We start from the raw sequence: 8,589 nt of genomic DNA, 5'->3' as shown, positions 1-8,589 counted from the left end.
CTGTTATTGCTACAACACAGCATTATTACGGTCCACTCCACGGGAGCGTTAAAGTATTCTTATATGTAAGATACTTTTTTTATTCATATTAAAGCTACTACTTTATTTTAACTCTTTCTCCTCCGGTCTTTTCTGGTACACCGGTACAAAGAAGAAACTCCATTCCCCAGAAGGGGATCTATGGGCTTCCCAACAGAGGAACCTATTGAAGAATCCACTTTAATGAATTTAAGTATTTAATTTCTGCACATATTGTGGTGTTGTAAATTTTGCGCACTTTATTTTTGTTTTGTGTATTATCTTTTACACACTTGCGGTCACTGTGTTGGTTCTGCACCATATCTGGCATCTTATTTTAAGCGCTGAATATCACTCTTTTCTTTTCACAAGTTATGGATATCGCTAGAGCAGGCCACCACATCGGTTCCTTAATCAAATTGTTTGGGGCTCTGTCCTGGTGTTCTCCAAGCACCGAGAATCCCTTTGTCCGAGCTACGTTGTTGATTTGGCAGCTGAGATATATTTGGCGGGACTCTTTCCTCATTTACTTTCCCACTGGACCCCATAGAGGGTACCGCGGACTTTGCCCCAGGATTGGAATGGGGATTCCGCGAATCGCTTGGGAGACTTACCTTTATCTGCAGTACGGAACAGGAATGCGCCCCTGCTGATTGAGCACGCACTTCCTGTTGCTGAGCTTACTCTGCTGCGGCACTTTCGGTACATTCAGATTACTCGGTATGGGACCCCTCTTCCTGGGCGGACATCTTTCTAGACAATTGACGCCCTTTGAAACGTTTACTAGGTGCCAATTGCTGCTCAGGGAAGGAGTCTCTATCCTTTATCACATGCCGATAGCAACTGATCTTTCTATGCCGCCGGCATTTATTGGCTACTGGAAGGAAGCCTTGGGTGACACTTTGACTGACCAACAGTAGGACAAGGTTTCTGAATGAGCGCACGAGTGCTCAATAGCAGCCAAGGTACAAGAAACGGCATATAAGCTGTTGACATTGTGGTACAGGACTCCTGTGTCACTTGAATGGCTTTTCCGTTGCACTGACACTAATTGCTGGAGGCATGGTGCAGAACCTGGTACGCATCTACATTTATGATGGAGTTGTGGGTCATCTAGCATTTCAATTATACATATAGTATCGCGGCACCTTCTCAACGCAGCTGTCCGATACCATTGTTTTGGAAACGCATTGATGTCGCCTCATTGCACTTATGGGTACCTCAAGTGGAAGAGATGTGATGGAGGAGCTCCTACAATTATCCTCTGATAAGATTGGAAAAAAAAAAAACAAAAAACAGGTCATGCTGGCTTTCCTTTCTCTCATCTGCCACCCTATGGCGTCTTCTCTCAGAAACTTGAATATCTCCAGTGGGCTTAGGAGCGGGCTTGTTCCTCCACCACCCCTAGGTGGTCCTTTTCTTTCCCTCATCCTGTATCCCCCCCCTTTCCACTTCTGTTTTAGCTTTGCTCTCTTCCCCTCTTTTTCATCTCCCAGTAGAGTAATTTTTTGATTACTGTACCTACTAACAGTTAACGTGTCAGTGCAGTTCTACGACCTATATCACGATATGATTATATCTCCCTTTGGTTATTTTCCCCCTCCTTCCCTTGATTTATTGAAAACTACAATAAACAGATTTACCTAAAATTACACATTGTGTGCATTTCATGGGGAAATTTGGAGTTTGCTTAGAAGGTGCCTGATAATTTTGTCAAATTATCCACAACCTGCATGTTACTTTGGTAATGTGAAATCACAGTGCAAGCCCTCCCAAGACTGATACCACTTGTAATGAGGCAACAGCTCAAACTCAAGTACAATTACACAGATCACAGAAAAGGGCAACTGGGAAAGTAGAACACAGGCCAGAAATGAATATAAAAGCTTTATTTGCAAAAGCCAAGAGTCTTCCCACTCAAACCAAGTCATCTTGAAGTATTTTGAAGAGGAATTCTCCTTTTCAGCCACAGAGTGATGCTTCAAAGAGCTGTAGAGATATTTAAAAATGTGTGAGCCAGTTTAGTACACTATTTTGTAATAGCTAAAAGTGTTAAAGTTAACATTAGTTATTCAGTATGTAGTTCCATGAATACAGCTATTTAACTAGAATAAATGTTAAGCTGTCCTTTTATTGTGAGTAGGTTCAGAAGCTCAGAAAATACCACTCAGTCACTGTATGTCAGACTGGGGCGGTAGAACTGATCATCATAGCCCTGAAACCCATTTTTAATTAATTTAATTTGCAATGAGGCCCTGTGGAAAGGTTTGATTGGAAAACAGCCTGCACTGCAGGGGTTAACAGTCTGTTTAGAACAGGTACCTTAACAGGTTTATATGAAGAGTAATCACTCACCTGTTCAACACAATGAACTTTCATGTCAAAGGTTTACACAGGCAAGGGCTCAAGTGTCAAAGCCACAGAGCACTTTCTTCCTTTAAAAAGTGCATCATTCCTGGATTTATGCACTCTTCAGACATTCACTGATCAACACCTGCAACAGTTTCAAGCAGTAGTTCTAAATGGCAAGAGATACTAGAATGCTCAGTACTGCAGCTTTGGTCACCTGACAGCAGATTTAACCAAGTAGGACACCAGGTAGTGATTTACTAAAGATTGCCCATTTTAGAAGCCATTTTACCCATTAAGGCTATAGTCCCAGCATAGCCAATTTGAAATTGCATACTTGGTAATGCTTGTTTGGCAACAGTCAAAATGTTATTAGGAAAGGATCCAGAGTGAGTTTAGTGTTCCCACATACACTAGTTAATTCTTAATAGATTTTACCCCACACTACATCTACCATTTTAAAAGCCATTGACATTGAGTAAATGAAATAAGGCAAATTATTCAGAAGGCATAGCCCAAATGAAGAGGTCTACCCGAGAAATTCCCTCCACATTAAATCTAGCGGTGGGTGATTTACTGGGGGCACAAACTGGGTTTACTTTTGCTCCAATAACCCGCCTTAAAACAGATTAAGACAGGGCTTGACAAATTTGTGAATCTAGGAGCCAGGATATTTTTTTGTTTAACCCCTTAACGACAATTGCCGGTCCTGGCACGACACGGAAAAGCATGTGCTTTACGACAATTGACGTGCCAGGACCGGCACGTCTTTAAACGGGTGCAGAAAGCGATCTACTATCGCTTTCTGCACCCAAAAAGCGTTGCTGAATGCCTCGACCTCGAGGCATTCAGCAACGCCGCGATCGGCACGAAGGGGCCATCTCTGGCCCCTCCACGGGGCGTCAACATCCGCCATACTTTGTATGGCGGCGGACGCCCGTTTTAAAAGCGTTTAGGAGGCGATCGCCTCCTAAACTTAAATGGTGTCGCTGGAATGCCTCGATCAGGAGGCATCCAGCGACACCAAACACTAACCTTTTGATGGGCTGTGACCGCTCCGGAGAGCGGTCACAGCCGCAGCTGCCGGCAATCTTCGCCATCAAGGAAGATGGCCGCCGTCCTGTAACAGGAACCACAAATTTTAAAAGTTCGCTAGATGGTCCAGACCATCTAGAGAACTTTGGCTCCACTTGCAGGTTGAATACAGGTACTGCATTCACCATGCAAGTCAATGGAGCCCAGCTTTCTAATCACAGTGTGATTAGTAAAAATAAATAAAAAAATAAAATAAAATTAATAATAATTAGAAAAAAATAGTAAAAAAACAGTAAAATGTAAAAATCATTTCCCACTGATGGGATATAAATATATATATATATAAAAAATATATTTTTGTGAGCAAGTCCTAAAATTAGCATATTAGCTTTAAACAATTCTCGCATGGAAAGAGTTAAAATACTGGCATATTAAATGCCCGTGGGATGTCTACTTTTAAAAAATGTATGATTTGATGGGGTAAATTGAATGGGCCAGGTTCAACAACGTCCCAATTAACACGGGGGGGAAGGATGGCCACACATCTAATTTCCAATTAGAAAAATGCACACGTACCAAATGTGGCCTTTTAGTTCCCCCAAAAAATAACACACCCATGCATGTGGGGTATCACTGCACTCAGGAGATGTTGCTGAACACATTATGGGGTGTCGTGTGACAGCGGCATATACCAGGAGCTGTAAATTCATACATAAAGTAGGTGTGTGTGGGAAAAATACACACACAAAAATATTACTGCAAACTTTGAAAAAATGCTGGTGGTAAAATATGTGCATGCAAAGAGTTAAAATACCAGCATTTAAAATACCCTGTGGTGTCTAGTTTTGAAAAATATATGGTTTTGTTGGGCACACTGAAATGGCCTGGCTCAAAGATGTACCAAATAGGGCATGGGCAGTGGATCCCAAATGCCAAAGTTCAACATTGAAAAAAGCGCATGCCCCAAATGTGGCCCTTTTGCCCCAAAACAGCCAGGCAAAATCATTCATGTGAGGTATCGCTGTACTCAGGAGATGTTGCTGAACACTACCTGTACTTATTGCCCCATAATGGGTAGAAAAAAGCAAAAAAACATAAAAACATTGGGTATTTCTAAACTCAGGACAAATAGTAGAATCTATTTAGCAGGTTTTTTCATTACCTTTTATAGATGAGTAAAAGATTTTTCAACTAAAAGTTAGAAACAGTCATTTTTTTCTAAATTTTTCACCATATTTTATAATTTTTTTAATAGTAAATAATATGATACAATCAAAACAATGTCATCTAAAGAAAGCCCTTCTTGTCCTGAAAAAAACAATATCTAATGTGTGTGGGTTCAGTAAACGGGAAAGAAGAAAATTACAGCTAAACACAAGCAGCGCAGAAATGTTAAAAAGGCCATTGTCACAAAGGGTACAAAAAGTAAAATCAGCCTTTGTCTCGAAGGGGTTAAACAGTTGGTCAGGAGTGAACTGATCATCCTCAGCTTCTGCAGGGAGGAGTCTGACTCCTGTAGGCTTCCAGGGGTTTGTTTTTGCTGGTCTGCCTGGGCTTCCAGGCAGACCACCAGCAGCAGAGCCCTATACAAAATGGGAATGAACCCCTAAAATGCCACGATCACAGCATTGAAGGGGTTAACGAGCGATCAGACAGCAGGGGGATGTTGAGTCAGGTCCCCACACGTTTTCAGTTTACAGAATCACTCCGTGGGAGTGATCACAGGCTCTGAGTGGCTGTGCTGGTCTGCAGACAGCAGCAGCTGCGCCCCCGCAATCACCCTGATTATGGTGACGTGGGGGCTTTTTTGGGCGATGTAGCAGGCTGACAAACACCTAGGCGTCGGGACAAAATTCTGTTGTCATGGCACCTGGGATTTGTCGAGCCCTGGATTAAGGACATTCTATTTTTTACCACATTTGTAAAATGACGTTGTCTAGATTGTGCCAAGAGGGCCACAAGTACGTTCCTTTTAACACACTTCATGACCAAGTAATTTCATACCCTAAAGAGTATGCTACCCACTGCCAGAATTAGTTACTGTAGGCATTTGATTGTATAATCTGATTATGAATGTTTCCTTTTTAGCCACAGTACAAAAGTTTTGAATGCCGCATGCAAACCTTTGTACTAGAAATGAAAGAGGGACTTCGCCAGATATGTTCTGAGCTCATGTAAAACATGCATACCACTCAGTCATTGTTTAGACTGCGGCGGTATAATTATAGCTCTACGCGTCCCATTTCAAGCACTAGGCCTTTGTGTTTTGCAGGTAGATGCAAAAGATTGAAACCAGCAGAAAGCTCACCTTTATCGCCATGATATATTCACAGGAGCTATGAAGACAAGAGTTTTAATTAGACAATTCCAAAAACCAGCTTTACGTCAAAATAAGGGAAGCGATCTCTTCAGTATAGCGACAATCCTTGTCACAGCCAACACAAGTGTAAAGCCCTGCTGCCTAAATAGCACAGGGCGGCATGTAGTTGTGGGGATAGGCGCTAGGGTTCACAGAAAGGTCACCTATTAGTTAGATAGGAGGATTCAAAAGTTCAGGCTAGGAAGTCTTCAAAAAAAAAAAAAAAAAAAAAGCTGTGTTATATGTTAGAAATTTCGGGGTGCGCGCGTGCCGTTTAGTGATTTGCTGCCTTGGTCTCGAGGCGTCTCGAGGACGCCTCGCGCTGGGCAAAGGGCGCGAATTTGCGCTATAAATAGAGGGACTGAGGGGGCCGTTTTCTTCATGCCACAAGGCGAACTGCTGGCTGTGCTACTGACCTTTTAGGCTGGTAATAGCAGCTGTGCAGGAGAGCCGCGGGCGAAAATGGAAGCTCTTTTGGAAAAACTCCCACCCCCCATCCCGTTTATATTAAAAACAAAACAAAAAAGTGTGTATAAAAAATATATATATATTATATATATATATATATATATATATATATATACATATACATACATACATATATATATATATATATATATATATATATATACATATATATATATACATACACACACAAAAAAAAAAAAAAAAAAAAAGTAATGTGCTTTTATTGGGGTTAAAGTTGTCCCGCATTGGGATGAACTGGTTATGTGGTGGTTGTCTGCTGGCTTTTAGGGCGGTAGGCATTTTATATATATTTATGTTGTGTAAATTATATATGGAGGTTAAACTCTGGGTTTGGGCCAAGAGTTTTTTGTTAAAGTTGGTTATTGTGAAATACGTGATTTGGTTAAACTAAATAAAAGTCCACGGCCTGTTTATTCCAAAGAAATATGTGTTTGTTTTATTTACTAACAGACTGCGGTTTTAAAGTGTACATTATCCCTTACAACTACATGTTAGCTCAGGGTATAGTGGATGATTCATCACTAGAGACCCAGGCAACACATCTCTGAACTGTACTTGAGAGCCACCAAGTGTATATGGACAGCATTTACATTTGGTACCGTCACTGTAGTTTGTATCTGCAGGACTATTCTACACCCTAATTTGTGCATGAAGCAAACATTGCATAGCAGGTCCCAACTTCTCCTTCCCTTCACATGCATTTCCAAACCAAGCAAACACCTATACTGCCAACTTAAACCATTAAGATGTTTGTACAGTATAGCAACAAGATGAGGCAGCAAGCTCAGGGATGTTTTAGATACGCTGAGCATTATGAAATATTACCTTCAAACGCCTTCTCTAATCCAGTTACCAGGAGTTGTAGCCATCATTGCTGTGGTGCCTAAGAACATATTCACATTGTTAGTGTATCAGATTAATGTGCCCAATTACATCACATAACAAGTTCACCGTCAGTTATTAGAAGTTTCTTCAGAGGAACTCAGACGAACGAGATTCCATGAGTAATCATCATGTCAGTGATTTTTTTTTTTTATTTTTTTTATCAACACTTGTGCAGAAGTATATTAACCCTTTGTGGTCCCATGTCGGAATATATCAAACATAATTTTAACGTTTGCGGTCCAACGCCAGTCACTAGTTGACCGCTAGGAGTGCCTATTATAAGAAAAAAATATATTTTACAGATTGTGGCTCAATGTTGGATTTTCTAGTGACCACTAGATGTTGCTATTATAAGGCAGAATTACCCATATTAGTGTGATTCTGCAGATGGATTATAAAAAGCGTCATACAATGGAAAAAAAGACTAAGGTTTTAGAATAGTATTTAATTGCTTTGTAGTTAAAAGATAACCATGTAGTATAAAAGTTAAGCGTCTTCTGAAAATTAAATTGGACCTGCTCGGTGCACTTGGTGAAAATTTACTGGACCGCAAAGAGTTAAAGGTTGCTAAATGCTGAGAGCATGAGGCAAAGAAAACCCACCTGTCTCAGTTTTGCTTTTGCAGCATACTGCCCTGTAAAGAAGTAGGAAATGTTACACATTCTTAAGCATAAAGGAGAAATCCTACAACTGTAGGTTCTGCTCAGAAGTTTCGTAGCTTTTCATTTCATTTCAAAGTGAGCTAGGTTTTTCTCATCATGGCAAGAAGTCTTTTGAATTTCAGCTTCATGGTTTTTTTCTTACCTGGCGTTGAGCACGCCATTCTTGATAGGCTGGCTTTTATACCTGTGCATGGACAGATCATAAAGACCAATTAGCACTATAGAACTAGGCCCAGAACATTCAACAGTATGCCTAGAACGTCTCATGAACAAAAGCCATAATATGAACATGGCACGCTTTTCTTAACTCTAATTTAGAAGTTTTGGCTCATCTATAAACTTGACATGTGCCTTTTCAAGATGTGAAGTGCCCTTTCAGACAGTTCCAGCTGGAACAGTACATCCTTCTCTTCCTACTAACAGGACCAGTGGGTTCACCTTTACAGGCTCTGGTACACATTAGTAAGTCGGACGTGTGAGAGTGTCATCATCAAGGCACATATGAAAATACTTGTACCCATGTTATAAGGCTAGTCGTGGTGCTATATAGCCAGAGTAATGAGTGTGCTTCTGCAATGGGATAAAATAGTGTCACTGAGGTCAGTATGTTGCTAGAAGTCTGATCAGGGCTTTGGTCACAATGCCATTTGACTAGTGCCGTCCAGATTGTGTTATTCATCCTCTGAGCTAGAAACTAGATATTTTGAGAGGCTGGCTTGTATCATAACATACCTGTTATTTGGGTTTACTTTTAACCTAGAAGGTGAGATAAGACAAATTAGTCAAAAAAGC

At 40.8% G+C, this 8,589-nt stretch overlaps 3 non-coding genes across 3 annotated transcripts; all 3 read right to left on the bottom strand.

The window, feature by feature from the left end:
• Window positions 1–2,165: 2,165 nt before the first annotated feature.
• Window positions 2,166–2,236, bottom strand: LOC149298617 (small nucleolar RNA SNORD31). The gene has a single exon (XR_016272414.1). It is a non-coding gene; the product is annotated as a small nucleolar RNA SNORD31 (small nucleolar RNA).
• Window positions 2,237–7,833: 5,597 nt separating this feature from the next.
• LOC149298616 (small nucleolar RNA SNORD29) lies at window positions 7,834–7,900 on the bottom strand. The gene has a single exon (XR_016272420.1). It is a non-coding gene; the product is annotated as a small nucleolar RNA SNORD29 (small nucleolar RNA).
• Window positions 7,901–8,167: 267 nt separating this feature from the next.
• On the bottom strand, window positions 8,168–8,293 carry LOC149298615 (small nucleolar RNA SNORD22). The gene has a single exon (XR_016272417.1). It is a non-coding gene; the product is annotated as a small nucleolar RNA SNORD22 (small nucleolar RNA).
• Between the last annotated feature and the right edge of the window lie 296 nt (window positions 8,294–8,589).

This window comes from Sceloporus occidentalis, unplaced genomic scaffold (assembly GCF_023333645.1).
Source record: "Sceloporus occidentalis isolate IW3139 unplaced genomic scaffold, rSceOcc1.0.p SCAF_32, whole genome shotgun sequence".
In the NCBI taxonomy this organism is placed as follows: Eukaryota; Metazoa; Chordata; class Lepidosauria; order Squamata; family Phrynosomatidae; genus Sceloporus; species Sceloporus occidentalis.
This window is presented reverse-complemented; position numbering and strand designations above follow the sequence as displayed.